The following is a 16,702-nucleotide window of genomic DNA, read 5'->3' as shown; positions in this document are numbered from 1 at the left end:
AAAAAGAAAAAAAAAAGAATCTACATTTTAACAAGCTCTTCAGGTAATTTGTAATCATGCTAGGGTTTGAGAACTACTGCCTTAGAATTATTTCAAGTTCCAAGTAAGCCCTGGCTAGTTGATGTTCTAAAGGCTGTCAGAAAATTCTTGTCTAGAGGGTCTCTAGTAGAGCTCCAAGGAAGCCATGTTCAGCCTTGTTCCCCATCCTGTTCTAGCCAGGATTCTCATACAAAATGTGGCCTCATGTTGTGGGTATGCCTACCCGTGATAAAGACACTGAGCTAGAAACAGCACAAGGCACAATTTCCCTAACGGTCTCATCTTCCACTATATTAAGGGAGCTCTTCCTAGGGAAGCTTAAGCTGGGCTGGCTAGGAGTTGTGGGCTTGCCTCCATCATCCCTTTCAGCCAGATGCATTGAGAGGTAAGTTTATCAAGAAGAGACTTGATTTTTTTTCTTTTTTTTTTAAAGTAATCTTCTTGCCCAACATGGGGGGTGAACTCACAACCCCGAGACCAAAAATTGCATGCTCTACCAACTGAGCCAGCCAGACTTGAATTTCTTATTAAAAGATTTTATTTATTTATTTGACAGAAATCACAAGTAGGCAGAAAGGCAGGCAGAGAGGTAGAAGGGAAGCAGGCTCCCTGCTGAGCAGAGAGCCTGGTGTGGAACTCGATCCCAGGACCCCAGGATCGTGACCTAAGCCAAAGGCAGAGGCTTAACCCACTGAGCAACCCAGGCACCCAAGACTTGAATTTTGAATGAAAAGTAGTGGCTTTCCAATCCTGTTTCTCCCTTAAATTGACGTTGGGTCAATTCACCTTCCAGGACACTTGCTGGCAACTTCTAGGACTTCTGCATCATCTTCAAGTAGTGCTTCAGTTTCATCCATGGGTTAGAAGGCAAAAGTGGCTACTCATCTGGCCCACCTCTTCTAAGAAGAGGGAGATCTAAACAACCACATTCAACAGACACACAGGCTTGAAACAGTTGTAAGTGACACGCTCCCAGGGATGCCTCCAATGGAACAACAATGCCCCAATGTTCTGAACCAAGACTAAAAGGGCCTTCTTTCAACTTCCTGCTATTTGACTCCCTCCTAGTCTCATATTATTTCCTACCTCAAACACCTCAAGGATTCTCTCACCAAAACCACGGTTCTGTGAATTCCTGTCCATTTACCTACACCCTATGGCCAAAATCCTAACTACAGCTCAGTGAAATCTACCCTCTCCACACCTATACCTATGCTGCTGAGCAAAGAATGAAATCCTGAAAGAGTATAAACTGATGCCCCTATACAAGTATGGGAACTAACCAGAAACTGGGTTCTTTAGATTCCCTAGCAATATTTAAAATACACCTTTCTTTCCCATTCCCTTCCATGGCATTTCCAAAGCCTCACCACCGTGCTCAAACAACATGTCCACTCCCACTCTCCTCTCTCTCAGTGAATTTTATCTCATCTGCACAACTAGAAAATTGCTGTCATAAGGAAAGAATTACCTCAGCTTCTCCTGCCAGCATAAGTCATGAGTTTCCCTGATTCCATAAAATTTCTAATTGTCTTTCCTCTAATCTCAGAGAATCTCATTTTCCTATCTGTCTTCCCACCACAACCCCTCCCAATCACCTCCGAAAATTCCGTTAACAGCTTTCTCTCCATTTTTTTTTAAGATTTTATTTATTTGACACACACACACAGAGAGAGAGAGAGAGAGCATGAGCACATGAATATGAAGGAGGAGGAGAAGTGGACTCCTCAGGAGCCTAAGGACTCGACTGGGGTCTTCATCCCAGGATCCGGAGATCATGACCTGAACCTAAGGCAGCGGCTTAACTGACTGAGAAACCCAGTTTCCCCTCCTTCCATTGTTTTTTATTTCTCCCTCTACAGAGGTTTTATTAACCTGAGCCTATAAATATGCTTCATAAACGTTCTTTTTTTTTTTTTTGCCTTTTGATTTTTTTATTACTCAAAACAGCTTCATTTTTTTTTTTTTTAATTTAGCTTTCTGACTCTGTGCTTGTGCCTTCAACACTTTCACAACGATTTTCTGCTCCTCGACAGGGAAATCGTGCTTGATCCTGTCATGAACACACTTGGCACACATGGAACCACCGTAGGCCCTGCTGACGTTTTTTCGTTTTAGACAACCTCATAAGCACTTTAGTTCTCACAGCACGAACTCCTCGAAGTCGACCTAGGCATGCCACATGCAGATTTTGGTGCCTTCCCAACCTTCTTGGTGAACGATTCTATTACCCAGGGTTCAGGACAGCCTAGTTTTATTAGAGGCTGTATTGCAGGACAGCCTACGACGGTAGGTCAAACGCTGGACCATTCTGAATGCCTACGGATGCCGCCCTTCGCTTCATAAACTTTTTATAAATAAGGTTATAGAGGGGCACCTGGCTGGCTCAGTCGGTAGAGCATGTGACTTTGGACCTCAGGGTTGTGAGTTCAAGCCCCACACTGGGTATAGAGCTTCCTTAAACTTAATTAAGGTTATGGAAAATTGAAATGATATAATTAGTAAAGCTTGCCTAATTCAAATATACATATATATGTACAAACATATATCTAAAAAGACTTCAGCCTTGGCTCGGCTTCCAAAAAAAAAATAAAAGCCTTCTTGTGTCTCCCTCAACCTGTGGAGTAATCTTCGCTGGGTCTCCACTGCCCCACCTCTCCCTCATTCCTCAGCCCTCCACAATTTGGTCTCTTCTGTTAGCAGAAGAGGTTTGACAAATGTTATCAATGACTTCCAAGCTCCCAATACAATGGATACAATGGACCTTATTCTATCCTTATCTAACAGATGTCTCTTGGATCTGTGCAATGTTAACCAGACTCTACCCTTATCAATTCCCTGGCTTTTGTATTTCCATACCCTCCTATCTTGCCATTCTTCCAGGGCTTCTTGATGAGTGTGTGTTCTCACCAATAACAGAGATCAAAACATGGCAACCTGTGGACTGCGTCTGACTTCTATTTTATGGATCACGCAAACCTGTAAAATAATTCTGAATTAATTGGGAATATTCAAAATTTAGGAAATTCCACCCAAAAACCTGGATTTCTACTTTTTCTTGAAAAATCTGACACCACACAGGCACAATTACCAGGAACAGAGCTGAGAGCAGCAACTCTCTCTTCCAGGTAGGGTCCGCTTTCCCTAGTTCACTGTATTTATTTACCATGTCCCTATTGTCGACAACTTCACCTGGTTTGTTTCACACATTGATATGCTCTGACTGTCCTTTGCAGGCCAAGAGTTCCATTCTCCATTCCCTTGCTTTTCCATCTACAGTCTTCTGTCCCTTCCACAGTATTTCAATATCATCATAGTTTTCACTGCAATTCCTATGCTAGATGCCCCTCACCCCACTTCCTTCCCCACATAGATTCTTCCAAATCAAAATTTTTAGGAGTATATCTGACTGGCGAAACTAAGTCCCTGGCAAAAGAAGTTGGGAAATGCAGAGTTAGGTTCTAAATTGGGAAGGTAGAATTCAGCATACAGAAGTATAAGCTAGAGAGGGTGTCCGAAAGATCCCGGCAACCACAATGGCAGGTAGATACTATCAGCTAATCTAAACAAGAGATAGTAGTTAAAAGTAGAACTGCAAGCCAGAAGCAGAGTATAGAATTCATCAATATCAGCTCAAGGCTATTTTCGCAGAAGCACTCAACTAGGAAGTCATTCCCAATCTACTGCCAGTCAAATGCTCCAACCAATAAGACCCCAGCCCCCAAACACTATACATTGTCCCAGCACAAGTCAGAGGAACACAGGAAGGGCAGAGAAACAAACAGACAACAGCAACAGGAGGCAAACACAGACAGAAGCAATTTCCCAAATAACAAACAGTAGTTAACATATGGCAGAATGCTTTGCAAGTGGAAGTTTCCTAACTTTAGCCTCAGTAGGACAGCGCAGGGGCTAGTGCTTACAAATACGTCACCACGGAGACTGAACTCAACCTCAAGCAAGGGCTGGCGAAAAACGAAGAATTCTCTGACATTACCAAAGACCCTTATATGGGAAAGTCCTATCTCCAGTTCTGAGGACATGGGCCAAAAATCCAGGTGATGAACCAGATCAAGATAAATATTTCTCTTCACCAATAGCCAGGAGCAGAAGGGATGAATGTTATAATGTAACATTATAAAAGTTGTTTTGTTTGATTTATTGATTTATCTGTTAAAAATTCTCCTGATGGAGTCTAGATTCTATGGACCAATATTACAACTCAACAAAAACCCACTAATGTCATTTATTTACGTTTTATGACAGCAGTTCAGGGATCAATTGTAAGATTTTCAAAAATCTTACCTATGGGACTTATCTATGCAGTAGCTCATATTGGGTGGGCATCTGACCTACACTCAGGTCATGATCTCGGGGTCCTGGGATCTAGCCCTGCATCAGGCTCCCTGCTCAGTGGGGAGTCTGCTTCTCCCTCTCTCCCACCTTTTGCCCCTGCCCCACCAGCCCATGCTTAAATCTTATTTAAGATTTTAAATAAAATCTTAAAAAAAAAATCTTTTGTATGACCTGGCTATTAAATTAATGCAAAGCTTCAATAGTTAATGAGGAGGAAAATATAAACAAATGAATATCAATATATAATGAATCAAAAAACATATATAATAAATCAATATAAAATTTAGAATTTGTCAGAGAAATAATACACCTTTAAGAATTTGCCAAAATAAAAATATTTTGCCAAGATGTCCAGAAAGGACAAATCTGTAGAGAGAAAGATTAGTGGTTGCCAGGGTTGGAGGGAGGGAGTGGGATAGAAATGACTGGGGGTGACTGCTGATGGGTATGGGATTTCTTTTTCAGAGGAGAAGTATGTTCTAAAATTGATTGTGGTGCTGGTTGCATAGCTCTGCAAATATACAAATATACCATCGAATTGTACACTTTAAATGGATACAATGAATGGTATGTGAATTTTATCCATAATAAAGATGTAATTTTTAAATTACCCAGATAATTTAAGTGGAATAATTTCATAGTCCAACTTACCTTGAAAATTGTTTCAGTTTTGCAACAATTTATAAGAGACATCACTACATTTCACACATTCTAGTTGTGCACCCATATTTTCTCTACATTTCTGTACACTAAAATAGGGGTTTCAAAGGTGGTAAATATAAACCAAGCATTGAAATTAGAGCTGTAGAGAATTTAGTCCTTTTAGCTTCAGTAGGAAAAAAACGAAATCTTTTCAACTGATTAAAAATATGCCATACTTTTTTTTAAAAAAGATTTTGTTTATTTATTTATGTGAGAGAGATCACATAACAGGCAGAGAAGGAGGCAGAGAGAGAGAGAGAGGCTGGGGGAAGCAGGCTCCCTGCTGAGCAGAGAGCCCAATGTGGGGCTCCATCCCAGGACCCTGAGATCATGACCTAAGCTGAAGGCAGAGACTTAACCCACTGAGCCACCCAGGTGCCCCTATGCCATACTTTTTATACCCAGTTTTATGACTATTGTAACCATGTTAACACAGAGAAGGTGGGGAAAGAAGTCAGAATTCTATGGGAAAAAAGATTTAATTTACCAATTTATGTTTCTTTTAACATTACTAAGAAAATTCTCAGACTAGGAAATGATAAAAATCTCATACGTATCATACACTACTTTGTACTAAAAGCATTTAGCAGGAAATTTAAAGAACAATAACAACCAAATTCACGTTAAAACTTTACCAAAGGGTCGGGCGCCTGGGTGGCTCAGTGGGTTAAGCTGCTGCCTTCGGCTCAGGTCATGATCTCAGGGTCCTGGGATCAAGTCCCGCATCGGGCTCTCTGCTCAGCAGGGAGCCTGCTTCCTCCTCTCTCTCTCTCTCTCTGCCTGCCTCTCTGCCTACTTGTGATCTCTCTCTGTCAAATAAATCAATAAAATCTTTAAAAAAAAAAAAAAAACTTTACCAAAGGGTGCCTGAGTGGCTCAGTGGATTAAGCCACTGCCTTAGGCTCAGGTCATGATCTCAGGGTCCTAGGATCGAGTTCTGCATTGGGCTCTCTGCTCGGCAGGGAGCCTGCTTCCCTCTCTCTGCCTGCCTCTCTGTCTACTTGTGATCTCTGTCTGTCAAATAAACAAATAAAATCTTAAAAAAAATAAAATAAAATAATAAAACTTTACCAAAGGGGGTGTCTGAGTGGCTCAGTTGGTTAAGCATCAGCCTTTGGCTCAGGTTATGGTCCTGGGGTCCTGGCATGGAGTCCTGCATCGGGCTTCCTGCTCAGCAAGGAGTCTGCTTCTCCCTCTGCCTTTCCCCACTGCTTGTCCTCTATCTCCCTCTCATATAAATAATTAAAATCTTTTTAAAAAACTACCAAAACAGAATAATTTTGACTCCACCTGGCTACTAACACAGTCAAACAGCCTTAAAGCAATTAATTATGTTATCGCATGTTTTTATTGGTGTGCTGCCAATTTCTATCAGGACAGAAGTTAATTTTTTTTCCCTTTTGGATGTAAAGTGATGCTGGAAAAAAGAATTATTAGTACAGCACAGATTAGTCTATTGTAATATTTTAGTTTTACTTGTTATACCCATTCTTTCTGATAAGAGCAAATTATTTCTTCTTTAAGAAAAATTTTCACAGCCAAAAGAAATATGCTTTAACTCTCCACTTAGAAACTAAGTAGAAAGAAAGAGAAAGAAGGAAATTAAGTAGAAAATACTAAATGTTAATGTCCCTTCATTTAAATTTATTTTCACAAATTATAGTTTTGTGTTGCAGCTTTCCCTTTCAGAATGTGGAAGAAGGAAAGAGTTAACTATATCTTTTCTCCTTTGCGTGATCTTCACAAAACCTCCAATATTACTCAGATTCTTATTCTTTAGTTAAAGTTGGATGTGCTTTTTTTTTTCAGCATTTAATTTGATCATTCAATTCCTCTGAGGAAAAAAAAAAACTTGAAAATTTATGCAAGCACTTGGTTGTTTATCTAGAATATTAATTATATATCTCTACATATGATATGCACCATCTTATGGCAATGATGCTTATGTATATATAATGAACAGATATCCAGAGAGATTCTTTCCTCAAAACCCTACCTCAGTTCACATAGGGATCCCATATGAGGTGCCTGGCTGGCTCAGGTCAGTAGAGCATGTGACTTTTGACCTTGGGGTTGGAAGTTCAAGCTCCACATTGGGCACAGAGATTACTTTTTATACTATTATGGTTCCACTTCCCATCAACTCTCACCCTCCTCTCTCCTGCTCTGTTCCCTGGAAGGCTGAACCCTACTGGCTGCATCTCCCATTCACCTTGTTGGGGCTGGTTTTCCCCTGAGGTTAGCCAGGCCAATAAGAAGAGAACAGAGGATGGGAGGAGAAAGGTGTGGGATATTTATTCCTTGGTCCTTTTCTGGTTCGGGATCACTCTCCAGCTATAATCGCTTTCCTCCGTGACCATCCAGGAGAAACAGGGCAGCCTTATTATCTACGCATTCCCCCTGTCTTAGAGCTCCAGAAACTCTACCTCCTCCCCTTGTCCCTTCTTCTATAAGAAGGGCTTTCTGTTGTTACTGGTCTAGGGGCCTCACATAGCTTGCTGACTCTTACCTCTCCCCAACCACAGTAAGCAGTCCTGTCCTGAACGTAGGTTCTGAAACCATATGGGGTGAATTCTCTCTTCCTGCCAGAACCCTGACTGACACAGGAGCCAGCTAAGACTTCCCATTCAGACCTGATTTTTGGTCGATTGATCCTTAATTCAAACAGGAAGAGGAGGAAGAAAAAACACTGAGGAAAAGAACAATTTCTCTACCACAGCCTGTTTCAGTTCCATCTACCTCATTTCACACAATTAAAAAAAAAAAAACCACTGCTTTTGCTGACCCTGCTTCTAAATTTTGGTTCTTTAACCAACATACCTGCATGCGTGCATTTATCTTTTCATACTTAATTTAGTGAACCCAACAGTTTCACGCTCTCCAACTGGGACCAAGAAGTAAAGACAGGCAGCTTCCACTGAAAAACAAAACAGAGGTCTCACGTGGCCTCTTCACTTGTTATATTAGTACACTCCAGTTTGGGGGCGAAAGCAATCTATTCCACCACCCCCTGTTCAGACTAGTCTCTAGGACTACAGTACCGATTTGCTTGAAAGCACGAGTTTTTCTATTGTGTTTTTGAAAATGAGTCTGCTATAAGCACTGTTATTTCTTTGCAAATAGAGAAAAGTCTAGACTCTGCTAGATTTTGCAATCAAGAAGGACATGTATCCTATTTATGTAACGGAGAGGATAATTATAAGACCAGTAAGATCATAGTCAATGTGTTCATTATCATAAGAAGGTAAATATATTCAAATTCTTAAGATAAACATATTTATCACTTTTAAGTGAGTGAACATAATTTTACATAACAAATATAATCTAACATATACAGTATCTTTTTTTTTTTTAAGATTTTATGTATTTATTTGACAGAGAAAGAGACAGGGAGAAAGGGTACAAGCAGGGGGAGTCAGAGAAGGAGAAGCAGGCCTCCTGCTGATGGGGGCTCCATCCCAGGACCCTGGGATCATGACTAGAACCAAAGGCAGATGCCTAACGACTGAGCCACCCAGGCACCCCTACAGTTCCTTTTTTTTTTTTTTTTAAAGATTTTATTTATTTATTTGACAGAGAGAGACACAACGAGAGAGGGAGCACAAGCAGGGGGAGTGGGAGAGGGAGAAGCAGGCTTTCCGCGGAAGAGGAAGCCCAACACTGGGCTTGAACTCTGGGACTCTGGGATCATGACCTGAGCCAAAGGCAGATGCTTAAAGACCGAGGCACCCAGGCACCCCCCTACAGTTTCTTTTAGTAAGCAAAACTAAACATGTTTAAAGTTAACATAGCCTTAGTTTTATAGGTTATAATTGTTAGCCAAGATATTAGCATTTATATTTAGAGAAGATGCATATCATGGGTTTTGTTTTGTTTTTAAGATTTTATTTATTTATTTGTCAGAGAGAGCAAGAGCAGAAGCAGGGGTAGAGGCAGGCAGAGGGACAAGCAGGCTCCCCTCTAAGAAGCAGGCTCCCCGCTAAGCAAGTAACCTGATGCAGGACTTGATCCCAGGACTCTGGGATCATGACCTGAGCCAAACACAGACGCTTAACCAACTGAGCCAACCAGGCATCCCTAGAAGATGCATAGCACGTTAACAGACATTTATGAGGAATCATACTTGAGTTTAAAGAGATAAAATTTGTACAAATTTAAACTGTAAAAACTTTCTTCCTCCTCCCACCTATGTTCTTAAAACCATTTAAGCACTTTTTAAAAAAGGATATGTTTATTTGATTTAAATAGGAAATGCATCCTCCTGCCATGAAATTTGAAGGAAACAAAAAGATACTTAGGAAAAGTATGTTTCTTTCCCACCCCCATACCCTGGTTACCAAGTTTCTCTTCTTTTAAGCAACTAATGTTATCAGTTTCATGCATATTTTTCAAAATAGTCACTGCATAAACAAGCATATACCTGCATTTTGTTGTTTTGTTTTACATAAATACTATCACACTATAAAGTCCATTGTGTACTTTATTTTGTTCACTTTTTATATCTGTTCCCATCCATACAGAGCTGGCCTTTTTTTCTTTTTCTTTTTTTTTAAGATTTTATTTATTTATTTGACAGACAGAAATCACAAGTAGGCAGAGAGACAGGCAGAGAGAGAGGAGGAAGCAGGCTCTCCGGTGAGCAGAGAGCCCAATGTGGGGCTCAATCCCAGGACCCTGAGATCATGACCTGAGCCGAAGGCCACCCAGGCGCCCGCCTTTTTTTTTCTTAAGGTGAAGTGTTAAGGGGCATAGATATACCAAAATTGGTCTATTTTATAATATCCTGCTTGTTATACTAGCTACTCACCAACCCTTTGTTTTCTGTCCACCTTCTTGATTTGTTGCTTTGTTTTCATGTATACAGCCAAGAAAATAAAAACAAATGTGATGATGATGATGATGATGATGATGATGGTGATGATGTTGTTAGAAGGACATATGAGAGTTAAGAGACAATTTGTTTCCACTGAGGATTTTTCAGTAGTATGCTGGTAAGTATGATTTAACAATCAGTTCTCCTGGTTTGCGGCATTTGGTAATTAGCCTACCCATAGTTAATTTCAAGCTACCAATGAGATGTCAGTGAATCCAGAATTGAAAAGAGATGTGCACCATTCTATATTACTTGCATTGAACAGATACAAAAGATTTAACCTCATCATCACAGACATTATTAAAATAATTAGGAAGTGATGAGTTTTAAAATATGTATTACTTTTGGTTAGTTGGTTAAGCGTCTGACTCTTGATCTCAGCTTACGTCTTAATCTCAGGGTCATGAGTTCAAGCCTCACATTAGCCTCCATGCTGGGAATAGAGCCTACATTTAAAGATATGTGTGTGTGTGTGTGTGTGTGTGTGTGTACACACACATATATGTACTACTTTTGTCTTTGTATAATTTATTTAATACACTTAATACATTTGTATAGCTTGTTTTTAAATAACAGCGTGTTAATTATTTTAGAAGATTTTATTTTTACACCCAAAGTGGGGCTTGAACTTACAATCCCAAGATCAAGATTCACATGCACTTCCAATTGAGGCAGCCAGGTGCCCCAACAGCTTGTTAATTCTTAACAACTGGCTCAAAAATTCCTAAAAATGTAATGGTCAGCTCTTATGAGCTGGTGTGAGCCAGCTCTAACACACCTCTAATTTTGTTTATATTCACTGAAGAGACACCACATTAGCATATACCTACATACATCTTCCCTTGACTCATAGTCATTTCAAATTGAATATATTCAAAACCAAATTCCTGACTAGTGCCATCCGCGAACCTCTCCTCCAACAGTCTTCTGTATTCTGGCAAACTGACTGTATTCTTACAGTTGCTCTAGTCAAAAGACTTGGAGTCATTACTGACTCTTTTCCTTCATACACTCCATCTAATCCCTCCATAATCCTGTTGACTCTACTTTCTTTTTTTTAGATTGATTATTTATTTATTTATTTATTTATCTGACAGAGAGAGAGAGTACAAACAGGAAGAGTGAGAGAGGGAGAAGTAGGCTCGCCAGGTCTGGAAACCTGGGATCATGATCTAAGCCAAAGACAGATGCTTAACCAACTAAGTCACCCAGGTGCCCCATCTACTTTCGAAATATACCCAGAATCCAACCACTTCTCATCACCTCCATTGATACCAACCTGGCAACTCCTGTATGCCCAACACTAGGAATGCTGCCTAGCACATACTAGATACAGAAAAAATATTCATTGGATGAACAAAGATATGAACACTAGACAGAATATTTTGAAAAAATATCTATCTCATTTTTCTGTGGTTTAGCTTTTCTTTGTCATTAGCCAACCAAAAACTTTCAATGGGCCTTTGTTTCTTTGAAAAATATTTGCAACTTGTAAGCTACTGAGCTTACAAAGGGTCCACAAATCCAAGTACACACCAAACATTGAAATACGGTTGGAAAAATATGAACACTCATTTTTCCCATGTCTGTAGATGCTTTTGTGATAAATAGAAAACAAATTTATTTTAAAACATTATTGAGGGGCGCCTGGGTGGCTCAATGGGCTAAAGCCTCTGCTTTTGGCTCAGGTCATGATCTCAGTGTCCTGGGATCGAACCCTGCATCAGGCTGTCTGCTCAGCGGGGAGCCTGCTTCCCCCTCTCTCTCTGCCTGCCTCTCTACCTACTTGTGATCTCTGCCTCTCAAATTAATAAATAAAATCTTTTAAAAAATAAATAAAATATTATTGAATTCAAAGTAATTTCTTTGTCATTATACAGTCTTTCAGGAAATTCCAGAAATATGATTACAAAAGAGTTCCAGGGGTGCCTGGGTAGCTCAATTGTTAAGCGTCTGCCTTCAGCCCAGGTCATGGTCCTGGGATCGAACCCCAGATCAGGCCCCCTGTTCAGCGGAAAGCCTGTTTCTCCCTCTTGGACTCCCCTCTCACTGTCTCTCTCTCCATCAAATAAATGAATAAAATTAAAAAAAAAAAAAAACAAGAATTCTTACAATGAAAAATATAGCCTAGAGGAACAAGTCTAATCATTTAAAACTCACTAATTATAGCATGCCTGGCTGGCTCAGTCAGTAGAGCTTAGAGCTCTTGATCTTGGGGTCATGAGTTTGAGTCCCATGTTGGGCATAGGGCTTACTTTAAAAAAAAAAAAAAAAACTTCATTAATTAAAATTGTGTTGGTTGAGGGGTGCCTGGGTGGCTCAGTTGGTTAAGCAACTGCCTTTGGCTTAGGTCATGATCCTGGAGTCTCGGGATCGAGTCCCGCATCAGGCTCCCAGCTCCACGGGGAGTCTGCTTCTTCCTCTGACCTTCTCCCCTCTCATGGTCTCGCTCACTGTCTCTCTCTCTCTCTCTCAAATAGATAAATAAAATCTTTAAAAAAAAAAAAACACACCTGACTTAAAAAAAAAAAAAAATTGTGTTGGTTGATACCTGTAGTACAAAGGAGTGTTCCTGGCCTTGTGAAAGATAACAACATGATAGGACATGTACTCAGTCCTACAAGAATTCTAATCTACTTGGGAGATAGACACAATTCTAAATAATTCTACCAGGAGATCTATTGTCAAAAGTACCCAAAGTGCTATGAAGTCCTCTGAAAAAAGAGATTAATTCTGCCTAGAGGAAAAAGGTTTATCATCAGAAGAGGGGGGACAGTCTGAGCCAGGCCTTAAAGTCTGGCTAGCCAGGAGGGAGAAACACATTCCAGGCAAAGGGGAAAGTTTGAATTAAAGAATGCGGGTGAAGGGGAAAAAAAAAAAAAAAGATTGTGGGTGATGGAGAGTGTACTCAAAGAACCACAGCAGAATAGTTTTTATGGCTAAAGGTATATGGTTGAAAGGAGTAGAATAGTAGATAAGCTACAAAGATAAGTTGCAGGCAGATTGCTGGGGGTTAGGCTGATGAGTTTGGTCTTTGTTTTGAAAGTGAAAAGCAGTCATTAAAGTTCTTCAATTGCAACAAATATCTATGAGGGCCTACTATGTGACCGGCAGGAAGCCAGGTGCTGGAGATGCAATGGTCACCAAGAGAGACACGATGTCACCTGCCCTCAGTCTATGAGGAAGAGAATGGTGTCACCTGATCTATAGTTTCAGAAGACAAATCTGTAGAAAAGATTGAGTGACTTCTTAGTTTTTCAGTCACTTGTAAGAGGAAATTATTTTGAATAGGTAAAATGTATTTGCTACTAACAATTTCTGTTATCTATAATTCCCTCTAACCCTTCTCATAAGGAAGATGAAGTCTAAGACTTTTTCCTTTATGGAGGAGGATGAGGAGTAGAAGGAGTGTTATGGGTTGAATTGTGCCTCTAAAAACTAATGTGTTGAAGTCTGTCTCCCAATACCTCAGAATGTGAACTTCCTTGGAAATATGACCATTGCAAACATATTTAGCTAAGAGGAGGCCTTTGAGGGTGGACCCTAACCCAATGTGACTGGTGTCCTTATAAAAAGAAAAATTTGGGTGCAGACGCACATAGGGAGAAGGCCATGTGAAGATGAAAGCTGAGATCAGGGTGATTCTTCTATAAGCCATGGAATGCTGAAGATTGCCAGCAAAACTACCAGAAGTTAGACAAGATGACTGGAACAGTTCTGAGAAGAAACCAATCCTGCCGATATCTTGATCTTGGAGTTTCAGACTCTTGAACTATGAGACAGTACATTTCTCTTCTTTAAAGCACCCTTCTGGGATGCCTGGGTGGCTCAGTCTGTTAACCGTCTGCCTTCAGCTCAGGTCATGATCCTGGGATCAGGTCCCATATCAGGCTCCATGCTCAGCGGGGAGTCTGCTTCTCCCTTTGCCTCTCACTCTCCCCCTGCTTGTGTTCTCTCTCTCTCCCTCTCTCTCTCTGACAAATAAATAAATAAAATATTTTTTAAAAGATTTTATTTATTTATTTGAGAGAGTGTGAGAGAGAGAATGAGCATGAGAAGTGGGAGGGTCAGAGGGAGAAGCAGACTCCCTGTCGAGCAGGGAGCCCAATGTGGGACTCTATCCCGGGACTCCAGGATCATGACCTGAGCTGAAGGCAGTCACTTAACCAACTGAGCCACCCAGGCACCCCTAAATAAAATATTTTTTAAAATAAAATGAAATAAAGCACCCTGTTTATGGTACTTTATTATGACAGTTCTAGCAAACTAATACAAGGATGGAAACTAAAATATTCCACATTAAAAAAGAAATAGAGAAAGACCCTCACTGGCATTGTGAAATCAGAACAGGAGTCTGAAAGGAGTCTGGCTAGGAGTCCAGGAAGTTGCACAGGCTGTTTGGAGGGTCACAGGTAAGGGGCACCTGGGTGACTCAGTCATTCAGCATCTGCCTTAGGCTCAGGTCATGATGTCAGGGTCCTGAGTTTGAGCCCTGCATCAAGCTCCCTGCTCAGTGGGAAGCCTGCTTCTCCCTCTCCCACTCCCCCTACTTGTGTTCCCTCTCTCGCTGAGTCTCTCTCTGTCAAATAAATAAATAAAATCTTAAAAAAAAAAAAAAAAAAGGAAGGTCAAAAGTAAGACAGCAAGTTTAAAAGGAACTTTGAGAGGAAGAACAGAAATATCTAATAGGAATTTTTCAATTAAGTGTTATTGTGTGGTACATGATATTTCTCTTCAGCTCTCAAAAAAGTCTCCAGTAAAATCTACGTCATGCACTTTCTTCAGCGATTTTTTATTTTATTTTAAGTAAGATCTATACCCAACGTGGGCCTTGAGCTCACCATCCTGAAATCAAGAGTCACATGCTTCACTGACTGAGTTAGTCAGACACTCCTCTTTGGTGATTTCAAGCTTTTAGATGAAATGAAAAGCTGAGAGTCCTAGTTCAAGGTGAAAATGGAGGCAATGACAAGATTTCCCATTGAGTCCTGTCATGTCTACATTACAATCTTATTCATTCCAGAGATGCTTATTAAGCACCAGCTACGAGTTAGGCACGATGCCAGGCATGTAGAATGCAGTAATAAACAAAGTAGACACACAGTCCCTGCCCTCAGGGACTGTGAGTTTAAAATCTAGTGAAAAGGATAGACAATAAACAATTCTTCACATTCCTACTAAAATTACTAGTGGTTTCAGTAAGTTTACTTACACGAGGAATATGTGTAAAGGCAAAGTATAAGATACTGTAATATAGATCCTAACCTAGACTGAGACTTGAAGCTTGGAGAGGAAATATCAAGCAGTGGTGGCCCATTGGGATAGGGCTGGTGATGAATATTCTCTCAGACAGAAAGACACGCTTATGCTAAAACTCTGAGAGGGACACAGAGTTTGGTTTATCCGAGAAACAGCAAATAGGACTTTGAGTTTGAAATTCAGTGAGGGAGGCAAAGAAAGGCGAAAAATAAAGCTGAAGAGGTCAGCCGGAGCCAGATCATTCAAAAACGTGTAGCTCTTAAAATTCTACCCAAAGAGCAATTGGAAGTTACTGAAGAATTTTAGCAGAGCAAAGATATCATTAAATTTTAATTTTTAAAAAATTCTACTGTCTGCAGAATTGAGGAAGAAGGACTGGGGAGGAAGAACAGGAAAGGGGTGGAGGAGGCCAGTTAGAGAACCATCCCAGGTAAAGATGAGAGTGACCTAGCCTGGGGGAGGTCAATTTGGGGAGTTGGCTCAATGCACATGCAATCATTGTTGGCTGTAATCACGGTTATTTGAGGAAACTTTGCATCCTTCTTGCATTCTCCTTGTGCAGGGATTTTTGCTTCCCATGCCAACCATGCTCTAGGATTTTCTCTGGTGTTCTCTTTAGAGTAAATGGAAACAAGTTAAATATATTAACGAAAAACATCTTTCTTATCAATTCTCCTTGTTGTCATTTGTGTTTTCTTTCCATACCTTGATGGTGACCTGTACCACTTCATTTCCATTGACTAGAGAACACTGCTTATTAGACTCAGATCCCCATTGGCAAAGACATTTGATGTTTATTTTTTTATTATACGCTGACTAATGTTCATTCCATTTGGTTTCTTCATTTTTTCAAGATATGATTCTACACAGAGCATTATTTTAAAAAAAAACTTCAAAGCAATGGCTTGATTTTTTTGCAAAGAGGGGAATTTTTATTTTTAAAATTCCATATGTTTACATTTACTTGAGCTTCTCCTCTCTGTGCTGATTTGCAACATGCTTCAGATTCAAATGAAGGTCATAGCTACAGAGTTTTATCTGAACTATGGACTATAAAAAAAAGATTTTAAAACTAGCAATGCTTTCATGAAATACATTTTATCTATTCGTTGTACATACGCAACATCTTTTCTCAACCTCATGGTTAACCCTAGTCTTAATACTTAAGTTCTCCAAGACTATCAGTCAAAGAATCAAGACTTAAAAAACAAAAACAAAACAAAAAAATACCCTCATATTTTCTTAATACTTACAGGTTTTTCTGATGTTTTGAGAAATGTGTGAAGGATGAGCTATTAAAAAAAAAGAGAGAGAGTATGCACTTTCCCCCAGACTAATTTTGACAGCTTAAAAAAAGAAGTGACTGTTATAAAACATTATTTAGACTGAAGAGAAATTCAAAACAAAACTTCAAGAGACACCTGGATGGCTACATTGGTTATGTGTCTGCCTTAGCCTAGGGTCATGATCTCA

The 16,702-nt window shown here is 40.0% G+C and overlaps 1 pseudogene; it reads right to left on the bottom strand.

The window, feature by feature from the left end:
• Nucleotides 1–1,998: 1,998 nt before the first annotated feature.
• Nucleotides 1,999–2,367, bottom strand: LOC116586899 (annotated as a pseudogene).
• Between the last annotated feature and the right edge of the window lie 14,335 nt (nucleotides 2,368–16,702).

This window comes from Mustela erminea, chromosome 3 (genome assembly GCF_009829155.1).
Source record: "Mustela erminea isolate mMusErm1 chromosome 3, mMusErm1.Pri, whole genome shotgun sequence".
In the NCBI taxonomy this organism is placed as follows: Eukaryota; Metazoa; Chordata; class Mammalia; order Carnivora; family Mustelidae; genus Mustela; species Mustela erminea.
This window is presented reverse-complemented; position numbering and strand designations above follow the sequence as displayed.